Consider the following 15475-nt stretch of genomic DNA (forward strand, 5'->3'; position numbering starts at 1 on the left):
TTTTGTTTTTGTTAAATTTGTTCATAGTTTTCCTCTATGCACAAATTTAGGGGGAGAATTAAAAAAAATTCAAAAATCAAACAAAAAAAAACAGAAAAATTAAAAATCCAAAAGTAGTGTTATTTATGTTTTAGTTTTTGTTCAGGAAATCAAAAATCCAAAAATATTTTTGTTTCTGTTTTATTTTTTCAGAAAATATGAAAAATACAAAAATATTGTGTGCTAAGTTTTCTTTTAGTTTTGTTTTGTCTTGAAAAGTGAATTCAGATGTAGATGAGACTCATGGAGACCGAATCAAGATTTCTGAACCAAGGCTTCATCCGTGAGCATCGAAGAATTCTCATTCGAAGGAGCAAGAAATGAAGATTATTCTTTCAACATTCAATTCTTCAACCCTAGAAGCAAGGTGAAGCTGTACTTGAAGATTATGTGACAAATTGCATTGAAGCCTCCTCAATCAATTTGTTGCTATTCTTGAACCTGCTGAAGTGATCCAGAAGATTAGTTATCTCTGTTATTCTCTCTGAAGATTCTCAAGCTGAAAGCGCTATCTTTCAAGAATCAGTAAATCAAGCCTCCTCACCCAACATGCGTTCAAATTCAAATCTTGAAGAAATGCCCAACTGCTCAAGATGAAGTCATTCATAGAAGATTCATATGTTCATCCTGATGCTGTGAAGAAATTGAAGATTAAAGCTTAAGCCAAGCTCTCATTGAAGATTGACAAGAAGAGCCAGCTATTTTTTAGGAGGAGCTTGTTGGGTCAATTAGAAAAGAAAGCTATAAACCAAGAGGGAGATTGTTGGGTCTAAATTTGGTTTATAATTTGCTTTTCTAGGAAAATATATTTTATGTAGTTTTTGTGTATTTGTGTACAGCCGTACTCCTGTGTGCGACCGTACATGGGTGTACGGCTGGTGATCCTATATATAGGGTGAGGAGTGTGTAGAGAGAGTGAGCCTAAGAGGCTACAGAGAAGGAGATCATATTGTAGAGAGAGAAAGTTAGAGAGAAGAAGAGTGTGTGTGAGAGAATCTTGTGTAAGGAGTATCAATCATATTCATTCAAGACATTCAAGATTCAAGTTATTCTTCTTCTCCTTCTCTTCTATTGATCTGGCATCATCCGTTTGATTGGCATTCCGCACCATCAAATGGATCTGATTGATACACAAGCAGATTGGGGACTTACAAAAACAAGCAAAATGAAATGATAGTAAACGATTGACCGAAGATAGCAACACTCTACATATAAACAACAACTTTTATATATCATCAGATGTCATTTCAAGGCTATCTAATTCCTGAAACTAATATCACCCTTCAGCCCTATGCGCCTCGCATGCTGGAGATGCTTAACCCTACCCAGTCCCTTCATGAGGGGATCTGCTGGGTTCTCATCCGATGATACCCTCTTTGCCACGAGGAGTCCTTTTATTTGATCTTTGATGAAACGGTATTTTATGTCGATGTGTCTGGATCTCCCGTGATCCCTTGGTTCCTTGGCTAAGGCAACTGCACTTTCACTATCACAGAAAATCTCCATAGGCTCATTTATAGCTAGTACAACCCCAAGGTCTCCAGTGAAGTTCTTTAGCCATATAGCCTCCTTTGCTGCCTCGCTTGCCGCTATATACTCTGATTCGCATGTTGAATCAGCCACTGTCTCCTGCTTGGAACTTTTCCAAGAAATTGCTCCTCCATTTAGGGTAAAGATCCAGCCTGACTGAGAGCAGAAATTATCCCTATGAGTCTGAAAGGTAGCATCACTATACCCTACTACTCTCAAGTCATCACTCCCACTGAGAGTAAGGACCCAGTCCTTAGTCCTCCGCAGGTACTTGAGAATGTTCTTTACCGCAGTCCAGTGATTCTTGTCAGGGCTCCCCTGATATCTACTGACCACGCTCAACGCAAAGGCCACATCAGGACGAGTACATGTCATAGAATACATGATCGAGCCTACAGCGGAAGCATACGGTACTCGACTCATCTCAGCTATCTCAGCCTCTGTACTCGGGCTTTGAGGCTTACTGAATCTGGCATTACTATGGATCGGTAACTCTCATTTCTTGGAATTCTGCATGCTGAACCTATTCAGCACCTTATCCAAGTAGGTACTCTGACTAAGTCCAATTAGTCTTTTACTCCTGTCTCTCAAAATCCTTATCCCTAGGATATATGCAGCTTCACCAAGGTCCTTCATAGAGAAACACTTCCCAAGCCAGGACTTTACTTCCTGCAAAGTTGGGATGTCATTTCCTATGAGTAGTATGTCATCCATATACAATACCAAAAATCTAACTATGCTCCCACTAGCCTTGACATATACACATGACTCATCTTCACTCCTTGAAAAGCAAAACTCTTTGACTTTGTCATCGAAAAAAAGTTTCCATCTGCGAGGTGCTTGTTTCAATCCATAGATGGATCTCTCAAGCTTACACACTCTATTAGGGTACTCTGTACTGACAAAACCCTCTGGCTGACTCATGTAAACATCCTCAGCCAACTTTCCATTAAGGAAAGCGGTTTTGACATCTATTTGCCATATTTCATAGTCATGAAATGCAGCAATGGCTAATATAAACCTAATAGACTTAATCTTCGCTACTGGTGAAAAGGTCTCATCATAATCAACTCCCGGAGTTTGAGAATAGCCCTTTGCAACCAGTTGCGCCTTTTAAGTGTGGACATTACCATCCATGTCGGTCTTCTTCATGAAGATCCATTTGCACCCCACTGTCTTACGACCTGGTACATTGTCAACCAAGTTCCAAACTTGATTGTCATACGTGGACTGTATCTCGCTGTCCATAGCTCTTGAGAGAAAAACTTGAGACACACTTGAACGAATGTTAGAACAAGTATAGTTGCGGAATAGTTTATCTCAAAGGATCTAAAAGCTCACCAATAATAATAAGTTAACGAGTTAGATAATTAGAGAGTTAGTTGCGCAAATGTAAGGAAATATAAATGACAGCAGGTCTTATATCAAGTATACACATAAGTTGATTCATAACAAGAGATGCATTCAGACTAAGTTAGTAAGTGAGATCAAACTTAGTGATTAAGTCACGAATGAGTTGCTCCGAAGAGAAATAATATTCAGTTATGTTCAAGTGAACTTTGAGAGTAAGGAGAGATTTAAGATGCGTAATCAGATAGAAGTGAGAGATGTAATTGATAGCATAGAAGTTGTGTTTTTTGAATAAGAAAGATTGAGCTCTATATATAGAGACTCAAGAATTACATTGGATCAAATCTCTAAGAGTAGCCATGCAAGGAATACTGGACAATAGAGAGTACTACAACAAAAGTAGATAAAGTTAAACTAAGTAAACTAGTAAGTATAGATGCGGTTGATGATGACTTCGGATGAGGTTGCTGATGAGGGTTGAGTGCGGATCCTTGAGAGCTGCGGTAGCTCAAGTTCAAGAGGGTCACTTTTATGATTCAACAATTTCCCCCTAAGTGACCTCTTTAACTTCTCTTCAGTTATCAAGTTTTAGGAACTTGATTAGAATCCAGGAAAACTTTCTGATATTTTCCAACCAGGTGATCCTTCTTAAAATTTTGAACTTGAATTCGGTAGTCGTGTGTTTTGATCTTTCAACCGCGGTTCGACAAATTTCAAGTTGCTTCCTTGTGAGACGATTCATGGCAGTCATGGGAATGAAGTATTTGGTTTTATCGAACTTTCTTTTGAAAATGACTCCAAGTTCTGGGAAGTTTGTTGCACCTAGGGATCTCTGTTGATAACCTCCGGTAGGCATCGGTGCAGGTTCAAGTGGTGGTAGATCGAACTTTTTGGCAATTTTAGGGTAAATGTCTGCATCAATCTTTGCAAAGTCACAGACGGTTTCCCTCAGAAATGTGTGTAAGTCCCCAAATCTGCTTGTGTATCAATCAGATCCAATTGATGGTGCGGAATCCTAATCAATTGGATGATGTCAAATCAAAATAGAAGAGAAAGAGAAGAAGAAGATGAATCTATGATGTATTCAAGATTGGAATGATGAACAATACACAAGATTCACACACACTTTCTTCTCTCTCTTGTTTCTCTCACACCTTAGAATACACACACTTAAGCTCCTTGGCTCTTACCCTCACATGCACTCCTCACCCTATATATATATGGACCTAAGGCCAAGCCCAAAATACAAATAATCCAATGCTAGACCGAAAACACATGGGTTTTCGGTCCAAGCTACAATTAATCCTATACTATTTTCGGCCCAAATAATTAAAATAATAAATGCTTAGAAAAGCAAAGTATAAACCATATTTTTGACCCAACAATCTCCCCCTTGGTTTAAAGCTTTCTTTTTTAATTGACCCAACAAGCTCCCCCTAAAAAGTAGCTGGCACTTCTTGTCAATCTTCATTGGGAGCTTGGCTTCAGCTATTATCTTCAAATTCTTCACAACGTCAAGATGATCTTGATGAATCTTCAATGAATGACTTCATTTGGAGCAATTGGGCTTTTCTTCAAGATTTGACATTGAACGCACATTGGGTGAGGAAGCTTCATGTACTGATTCTTGAAAGATAGCGCTTTTAGCTTGAGAATCTTCAGAGAGAACTAACAGAGAGAAATAATCTTCTGGATCACATTAGCAGGTACAAAGATAGAAGCAGACTGATTGAGGAGGTTTCAATGCAATCTGTCACATAATCTTCAATTATAGCTTCACCATGCTTCTGTGGTTTAAACATTGAATGTCGAAACAATAATCTTCATTTCTTGCTCCTTCGAATGAGAATTCTTCGATGCTCACGGATGAAGCCTCGGCTCAGAAATTTTCAATACAGTCTCCATGAGTCTCATCTACATCTGAATTCATTTTTTCAAGACGAAACAAAACTAAAAGAAAAACTTAGCACACAATATGTTTGGATTTTTTATATTTTCTGGAAAAATAAAAACAGATACAAAAATATTTTTGGATTTTTGATTTCTCTGAACAAGAAATAAAACGGAATATAACACTATTTTTGGATTTTTAATTTTCTGATTTTTGTTTGATTTTTGAGTTTTTTTGAATTAATACTCCCCCTAAATTTGTGCATAAAGGAAAACTGTGAACAAATTTAACAAAAATAAAAAATTTAGGATCAAAGTTGTTAGACAATCTTAATCTGTTTGTCAGTACCTTCCCCTTCATGAATAGATCTGGTCAATCGCCGGTATTGTGGTCCACTTAAGCACGAAAAATTGTGACAAATTTTGGACATGCTATAAGTGACAAGACAAGTTGATCCTATGTTCCTAGATAAAACTTCCTAAGGACCATTCATCTGACGACGACCAAGGATATTGTTGTCCACCTAAGTTGAGCAGCGAGATCTACAGACAATCTATAATTGTTCAATTTTAGTTGTACTAGAACGTGTTTCCCGCTTCCTGATATACCCCAATAATCAAGAACTTCCGAGATAATCCTTACTTTAGGTGAGCAGACAATTATTAGGAGAGAGAATTGATTTAGAGTGCATATGCTGTACACCCAGGTCGGATCTCTTCCAATCACGCAGAGGGTGAAACATATGACTAACTATAATTTCAGAGGGATTGAGAAGTAGAAGGTTGCATATGCTGTGTACCAGGTCGGATTATTAATCACGCAAAGGAGACAGCATATGGCTAACAGGTAGAAAGAATAGCATAGATAGAAGATGATGAGAGACATATTTGCATATGTTGCAGTCCAGGTCGGATCTTTTGATCACACAGAGGAGGCAACATATGACTAACAGTAGGAAAGAAAGAAAATAATTTTCTACAGACCTAATTTATCGGAATTCCCCAGTCACCCCGTCAATATCAGAATTAAGGACAAAATCCGTACATTAAGGAAAAGTTAAACCACAGTTCTAGATACGGGTTCTCTTAATGTGACCGGTAGATTCTCATGTATATCTCCCTGCTCAACCTACCCAAGCGTCATATTGTCAGGCTAAACGGAACTATCTAGGTCAAGATTTATCAAGTCTCTAGATTCCTTAAGTTCATCTGTACCTAGTCAAGTCCATTAAACTTTTCGTGCCTACCAGCGCATCGAACACAGAGCCTAGACAATTCAGCTTTGGTACGTTACACAGATTCAGATTTCCTGTTATTACGTGTTGATATCACTTCCCAATAATACCTACTAACGAAAAACTATAAGAAAATAAAAGATTAACTTCAAAATGAATCAGTGTAAAATAAACTCAGGAGTATCGAGAAGAAAACTCAAACCGTAATTCACCGATTGAATTTGCATCCAGAAGGTCTGAGAACAGCATGCATAATCTCAGAACAGATCCGAAAATTCTTCATGTCATTAAGCACAAAACCCCAAGAGTGATCCTTTCCTTTGTTCCTTTCTCGCAAAGGACACATACTCTCAAACAAAGTTCTAAATGTTTGTGCACTTGAGAGATGTCCCCTATCATGTACCAGGAGCAGCCACTATCAACAAACCGAAGTCTGATGATATGCCTCCATAGCTGCTCCGACACAGAGCGGGATCAGTTGGTCTTTGGAACCCAATCCATTTTGAAACTGGGTTGACCTTTGTCATCTGTGCACAGAACTCTCTCCCATGACATATCCTGCTTATCACAAATAGAAGATGTAGAAATATGTGAAACCCGAAATTTTCATTTGTACGAGCTCTACAGTCAAACACTTCAATTAAAAGTCAAATTCATTTCTGCTAATTTTTAGCTCGGTTTAAAGTCCGTTTGGGTATTTTTAATATTAATTCTTCGAGAGAACAAACGAAAGGAAGTATTTTCTAGGATTATTGGGGAACAAATAAAACAAATAACACCTTAATGAGGTGTTTACGGCCAAACATGAGGGGTTTGGGCCGTAAACCCCCCTTTGACCGAGAACTCATGCTTAAGGCATGAGTTTACTCCTTCCTTCCTCATTTCTTACTTCCAAACCCAAGAACACCCACATTCTCTTTCAAGTATCATAAGAGCTTCTTCCAAATCTTCCAAAAATGTAAGTGTTTCTTCCCTTGATTTGTTGATACAACACTTCATCTAGTAGTTATACATGATTTCATCCATGAAATCTTCTCTTTTTCATAGATCTTCAAGTGTTCTTCATTTCACCAAGAACACCAAGAACATACACTAGTGTTTTGGGCCGAAAACACCCTTCTTTGCTTCCATATTGTAAGTATCTATCTCCTATACTTGTTATCTAGTAAGGATACTTGATTTAGGGCCTTGAAAACATCCATTTCTCAAGAACAATAGGTGTTTTCGGTCAAGTGCATCTCCCTTGACCGAAAACCCTAAATAAAGGTGCCTTTAAGACCTTAAACTCACATAAGGCTTTGGATGAAACTTAGAACCCCTATACATACTTGAAAGCCCTTGAAAATCACCTTATGCGCCAAATATCATGAGTTTTCGGTCTTAACCTCATGGACCAAAAACCCTAAAAACCGAGAACCATTTGGACCGAGAACCATTTGGACCGAGAACCATTTGGACCAAGAACCATTTGGACCGAGAACCATTTGGACCGAAAATACCATTAGGACCGAAAGCTCCTAGGAACATACGAGTTAGACCAAAAGCCCCATTTGGTAACCATACACTCATTTTATGTAATCATTTATGATAGTAACACTTCTATAAGAGTGTTTTGTAGTCTATGAGAGTGTTACCCTTCTTAATTAGTTGTATAAGCACTAATTGCATGCATATATGTGTCTTTATATGCTAAATAGGATCCGGGTGTGCTCAAGTCTTCACTTGACACTTAGCATCCTTTTTCCGATCTTACATTCGCATCACTCACTTCAGGTGAGTTCATACCCCTTAATCAACCTTTTAACTGTTTTTAAATGCTTTTATGGGGGGGGGGGAATACAAGTTGAATCAAACTAGTTATAATATCAATCACATGTGAATTATGACTTGCAAACAAATGGATTTTCTATACTTTTAACTGCCTTGTCAACAAAAGTACTTCAAAATGGTTATCAAACTCTTTTACATGTTAAACTGTTTATAATGCTTATTCTTGATTATCAAATCTTTACTTTCAACTCTTTAAACTTATATATTGCCAAATCATGTCTAATGCATATATAGTTATATAAGTAAGGTTTGAAGGATTTAGGACTGATAACTAACTTTACTTCCTGTTCCTTGTTTGGTTGTGGACTTAGAGTACCCTGTTGTTTGTCCGACTGTCGTTTGATCCTTAGTTATATATCATATATATGTGTAGATATAAAGCTTTTACTTCAGTTCCAACTCTTTGGGTAGCAAAGGTGTATATGCTAAGTTACTTATATAACATTACTAGTAAACTATAATAGGTATAGTTTAGGAGTATACTACTCACTATTTCTAATACTGTGAAACATACAAAGAGTCAGTTCATACATGAGTCAATACATACTGTAAAAAATACATACACTACACTATATAACCGAACGTACTACACACTAGAAAGAGAGAACATACACTAATACATACTATTCATACACACTAAACACTCTACTAAGGAACATACTATGATGAGAATCAGGAGAGAACATACACTACACTAGTACAAACAATACATACACACTATAACTTAAATGTGAGGCACTACTTCGGGGCATGGCATCTCTGTCATGGCTCGACTTGTAACCAGAGTCTTCTGAAAGAAGAGCGTGAATTCGTGTATAGATCTATACTAGACTGACCGTCCTACAGCTTGCTGCTAGCTACAGTGGGACCTGCAGGTCTTCGGGTGATGAATGCCATACCATCTCGACGTCTTCGAGCATCGTGTTTTACTAAGGTCGATCAAGTATGGTTATAATTATATCACATTATACCTTAATTAACAATTGGTTTAAGGTAGTTAGTACAACAGTAGTCACTATAGTATAATACTACAGTACTTCGTTATTTTCCCATTACATCTACTTTGTGATCTTCTCACATAAACAGTAATACAAGAACTATATTTTATTAAATGATAGTCCCATTTGGGAGAAATACTCACTTTTACAATAAACAAACATGTAGTACCTGATGTCTTGGTAGAAGACTACTTTTAAATAGAAAATATAGGATTTTCAAGGAGTTACAAACAATTACTACAAACATTTTTACAAACTTACACACTCAAACACTTACAAACTTTTCATGCAATCGATGACACTAAAATACTTATGAACTTACCAGCTTTAATGCTGATAAACTCTTTCAAAATAACTTGTATTCTCACGTCATCAGTAGACAGGTACCGAGGCCAGCTTTTCAGAAGATGGAGCACTTTTCAAGACCTATCTTTTATTTTGATTCATATTTTTGGTGTCTTATAAACTGTACAGAACACACTTGTATTAAAATACACTATTAATGCAATGGATGATGTTGTTTGCTTGTTTACTATATTTCTGTGTTGTGATACTGTACATGACGTCCTCCGCCCCAGAACGTTTCCGCCGTTCCGGTTTTGGGGTGTGACAAAATATTAGAATCATTAGAAGATTTGGAAGAGTGGACCTTCGGAACCCATCTGTAGTTGGGTGTAACCCACTTCTTGTTCGATCTGATAGGTGCCTCGGCACTTGATTTTGAACTTGAAGCCGATCTTCGAGTTGACTTTTGATTTTGGATTGGGCTTTTTGGCTGACATTGCCTTCTTGACCTTGGGAGTTGGATTCTTGGTCTTGTGGGATTGATTTTTGGCCTTCGTGGCATTTCAGTCGCCATTTTCTGCACGTGGCTTCGAAGGGTTTCCATTGTAGAATCTCCCTCTTGGCGCATTCTGCTAGCCTTGTGCGTAGTAGGGAACATATGCGCGATTTGGACAATTTCTGGCAATGTGTCTAGGTGTTCCACAGTGAAAACATGTCTTTTTCTCCACTGTGAAGTTGTTTCTTCCTGCCCCTGGTGGCGTGTCCTTGCCTTGTCTCTGGTTGTTCCCACATGCACACTTACAGAAAGCCGTCGATATCGCTTGTTTTGGTGGCCTATATTTCTCAACAGCAAGTTTGTTAGGAGTAACTGAGTTAGAAGCAACAGATTCAGAGTTCAAGGAGTCATTGGATTGTTCAATAGTTTTCTCCTTGTTCTCATCCTCTACTACTTTACATACACAAGAAGTAGAATCATTAGAAACGTTCACCTCAACCTTTTCTGGCACAACCACAGCAGGTTTCCCATATTGAAGATGTGCCTCCCTATCAATTTCTTCCTGTGTCATAGGGATGGATATATAGTTATGATTGAAAGGGGGAGGAACACTATCATACCCTAGACCCTTGTTTTGATTATCTTTGAATTTTAATTGGTTTTCAAATAAGGACTCGACTGTCTTACTTGACGCAGTATAATTTTTGAAACTAACATCTGTTTTTCCACACTTAATTTTCAAAGCGTCAAGTTCTTCAGTTACAACAACAAGTTTTTTCTTAATGTTATCGTAATTTTCACACTTGTTGCTGTAATCTTCTTGTAATTTCCTAAAGTCCTTAGTCTTGACCTCTAATTGAGCTTTTAGAGGTTTCTGACCTTTCCTAAGAGTATAGCCTTCGTATTTGAGGTCCTCATATTCTCTTTTTAATAAATCGATTTGATCTCAAAGAAATTTAATAGTAGTTTCACAAGATGGAGTACATGAAACTTCATTTACCGGAATTGATGCAGAACTCATTTTTTTTTATATGAAGGCTGCTGCTTCCGAAGTGTATATAGTTTAAGCGAGCGAGATGTTTAACAGGTTCGTTGGTAGATCAACTGGTAAGAGGCGCGTTTGAAGACTCAAGGGACCCAGGTTCGATCCCTGGCTGCCCCAATTTCCTTTCCCTTTTTATGTGAAGCTGATGCGAGGACGAGGGCTGCTTGCGATCGAGACCGAAGCTGCGATGCGAGGATGCTGGACCGTACACGTGACCGAGGCTGACCGAAAACTCGGACAGAAAACCAGACCGAAAATCCGACCGAAAACTCAGACCGAAAATCTGACTGAAAACCCGACCGAAAACTCCGGCCGAAAACCCGACAGAAAACCCTTCAAAGACCGAAAACTCATTGCAGATTACGTGAAAAACAACGTTTTTCACCTCTTTTTGCTCTAAAACTCGATCAAAAACTCGTTTTTATGAAAAACACGAAGAACAAACCCCCCTTATTTTGCCAAGATCTATCCAAAAACGCAAAAATCTCTTCAAAATAAGATCAAATAAGCTCCAGATCTGAAAAAAACTGATTGATACAATCCAAACTCTGATACCACTTGTAAGTCCCCAAATCTGCTTGTGTATCAATCAGATCCAATTGATGGTGCGGAATCCCAATCAATTGGATGGTGTCAGATCAAAATAGAAGAGAAGGAGAAGAAGAAGATGAAACCATTTGCATGTATAATTAGTGAAAACATAGATCCAAAGTATTTAGGGTTGTATGTGCACCATAGGATGTTGTAGTATACCAAAATCCAACAGTGGTATCAGAGCCATGGGTTGTTTTCTATTATATTTGATGCAAATGTATTTTTTTTCAAGTTGAAGGAAAAAAAAAAGAAAAAAAAACATGAAGTTTGTCAAATTTTATGATAATTACTTGATTTTATGAAAAACTAATTATTTATAAAATTTGAGTCACTTTACTACAAGAGTTGAATTAGGTCAATTTATTAAAAGATAGAATGATATGATTATTTTATTTGTTTTAAAAGTTTGATCTAAATGGTTTTAAGGAGTTACAAATTTTGTCATAAAATTTTGGAACTCAAAAAGTTTTTTTTTAAAGTTATGATCTTAAGAGTTTTGAAACTTCCATAAGTTATGGATGTGAAATGTCTCATTTATTAACTCTTTAGGTTATGAATTCCAAGAGTCTTTAAAGGATAATTGTCAAAGTTTCAAGAATTGTATTAGTTTATATGATTATCTAATTTCTTGAAAATTGTTGATGTGAATTATCTTTACTTATGAGTTTAATCTAGATCATAGAAAAATTATTTGATCTTAATGGTTTTTATGAACTCCATAACTTGTCCTCAAGTTATGGAAAGTGAAGAGTTTTTCCTTTTAAAGTGTCATTAAGTCTCATAGGTTATGAAAATAGAAGAGTCACTATTTTTAATGTCATCATTAAATGATTTAATGTCTTCCATAACTTGTCCTCAAGTTATGGAACTTGAATTTTTTTTTTTCATTAAACCTTAATTAAACTCATAAGTTATGAAAAATCCAAGAGTTTTGAAAGGTTTCAAAACTTGTCCTCAAGTTTTGGAATTTGTAAAGTTACCCCCCATGTATACTTTAATTCCAAACTAGACCTTAGAATTTTAAAAGTTTAAAATTCAACTCTTATACTATTATTATAATTTTAATTATATAGATATGTATAAGATAAAGTCAATCTTACCATTAGTAGGCCTCATTCACAAAGCCGGTCTATAAGGGGGGTATAAGGTTACTGCCTATAAAATGGCAGTTTAATGGGTGTCCACTCTCACCCACCGCTTCCTTGACTGGTGGAGGGTCGTTAGCCGAACGGGTAGGATAAAGACTATAATTCTCCCTTCATTAAAAGTATAATGATAAATACTAAGTAACTAAACACTTATAAATTCCCAATCTTAGTTACTTAGGAAAATGTGAAATGGTGCTAACCCATGAAATTACACTCTGCACCTTTGTTAAGTCGTTAGTGGAGTGTGTGTGGTTAACCGGCACACTAACATGGGACTGACAATGTGTGGCGAAGGGTAACTTAAGTTTATCATAGATTGGTGGAGCGTGTGTGGTTAACCGGCACATCAATTAGGTGATAAAGTTGAGGGTACCAAGTCAATTTGCATGGTTATTCACACCTTGTTTGTGATCCTCGGCATCCCAATTACAAACTTGAGAGGGCACAATCGAGATTCAAACATGCCATTGAAAGTTCAATGTATCTCAAAAGATCTAGGAGTTTCAAATCCAATTCAAACTTAATTATATTTCGTTTTCATGGTGGAAATTGGTAAATCGTCATTTACCTACCTTCAATTATTTTATAGCTTGGATTACGACATCCCTCTTCCGGTTATAAATAGGTTGTTGGATCCTAGCCTTAATATTTCATATTGGGTGTTATATTAAGGACTTTAAATCAACTAAACTTGAATTTCTCCCATTATAGTTGTCTAGTTCAGACAACTATGGTCTTCCCAAATCTTTAGGAACAAGCTTTCCTATTGAAGATGATATCCCACATGGCAATCAAGGTGAAAGATTAATCCCTTTGTTGTGCATTAATGGGACTGGAAATCATGCTTCACTTCCTCCACCTCCCCCAATTATTCTCCCTATCCCACAAGTTCAAATACTTTAAAAGTTCAAGGTCACTCAATCCCTATTGGCAAGTCGGGGGAGTCGGGTGTCGAAGTCTCGAGGTAGCTGGCTGTTGACTTGGTTCTTCAGTCACACCCTGATGACAGATCAAGACATGACCCTTAATGATCTTACCTATTTGCTTGATGCTGCTAAATTAGCAATGATTTGGGGCACTGGTAAAGCAAAATTTGATTGGAAGATCAACTTCCCAAACTTCCATGGACATTGACAATGGTAACATTTAAAGTCCAGAAAAGCTTTCTCTTCCCAATGGAAAGGGATCGACCATGGTCAAGTCATTTGACCTAATGGTAAAGAGAAAGGATAAGTATGAGATAGTCTCATGTGCCATTTCCAAAGAGTCCATATGTTTCTTTTGCCAAAAGAAAGGGCATTGGCTGCGAAGCTGCCAGATTTACCTGAAAGATCTGGTAAAGTCAAAAGTTTGACTCTACTTCAGGTAAAGTCCATTGTGTAACTCTATTAAGTTCCTACTTGGAGATTCTTATTACATGATGTGACTGGGTCACATATTGATGTCTTAAGAGTCAAAGAAAGGAGAGGAAGCTTAAAGGAAGTATATGCTGATTCTGATCGCGAAGATGGATTTCGGTCGCATGGTTCGGTGATCAGAATTTTGGGCTGTTACTTAAAGAGTTATGATATATATTGCTTAGGAATATATAACAACAAGATTTTCATATGGATTGTAAGGATCAGAAGTTTTTCCGCAAAGTTTTAAAATAAAAGAAAAAGGTTTTATTTTTATTTATTTTAAGTATCCTTACAATGGCATTTGTGAAAAATTGTTGCTTATATGATTCCATTAAGAGCAATATTGGAAAATGGATTTGATTCTTTCATTTATGGTAGTGTCTAAATTTGCCAAATAAGGAAAGATTCTCATCACCCAAGTTTCAAATTAGACCGAAACTCGGAATCATGCAAGTTGTATAGTATGATGAATGAGAACTTTTAGCTTTGTAAAAATTAAAACTAATTCCTTATGTGAACAAGGAAAGGACTAAAGGATCGAGTACACATTATTATGCACTGGTCAAGCCCACCACAAAAGATCGATAAGACTATTCGTCATGATTTACTAAAGCTTAGTAAATATGGTTATACTTACAAGTTTAAGTATAATTCTGAAACATTGGAAAAGATTCAATGTATGTCAGAACGAATGAGAAGAATCAAATTAGGCAGAAAGATAAAAGTTTCTCAAATCTGAAAAGATGGGAGAGTACTTTAGTATCATGTTTTGTGATCATCTTAATGATTAAGAAACTATATCACAATTAGTCCTCTAAGGTCATCTTAGTGCATTCTAATGGCTAAGAAGAGGAGTCTTGAATTGTTGAAGTGGTTAAATCAAGGAGATGAGTCATACTTCGTTCCAAAACAAGTCTTAGAGTCATACTCCAAGATTGTAACTTGAGTGACACACCTTAAAGAAGGTTTATAACACTAGTCAAATGTAAAAGTAGATTATGTTCTACTCTTGTATATTTGAAATTGGTAAGTTGTGATGTTTTGGATAAAACAGAGACCAACTAAGGCTAATTGTGTGAAATGTTTGTCTTGATAAAGAATCCGAACTATCTCTTGAATATTTGACAAGAGAGTCTTATATGTCAAGAGGACAGTGGGAGTCCTATAGGTCTTGAAAGTCTCAAGAGCTAATCAAGTATAAAAACCTGAAGTTCATCACTAGCACACGACTTGAGGTTTATAACCTATCGTGTTGACATTTCTGTGCCTATTCCAGTTAAAGTTGGCTTTGCATATGAGTTCTGAAAGTTCTCAATTGGTTGCATAACAACTTGGAAGCAATGGCAGACCCTTGTACTGCCAGGTGGCAAGAATTTAAGATTGCACAAGTTCAGTCCATATGAGTTTGGATTTGTCATTAACCTTGTCTTGTGATTATGGTTTTGACAAATTCATATGGATAGAACTCATACACCATAAAATCTAAGTGTCATAAGGTTTCTCTCTGATTTATGAAAATGATGGTTAGGAAATACTTTCACTAAGTAGATTTTAAGTAGACAACAATTATGGTATTTGCATTCTCAAGTCGTTAGTGGAGCGTGTGTGGTTAACCGGCACACTAACATGGACTTG

The sequence above is a fragment of the Lactuca virosa genome, chromosome 2 (genome assembly GCF_052849685.1).
Source record: "Lactuca virosa cultivar CGN04683 chromosome 2, Lactuca_virosa_CGN04683_v6, whole genome shotgun sequence".
Lineage (NCBI taxonomy): Eukaryota > Viridiplantae > Streptophyta > Magnoliopsida > Asterales > Asteraceae > Lactuca > Lactuca virosa.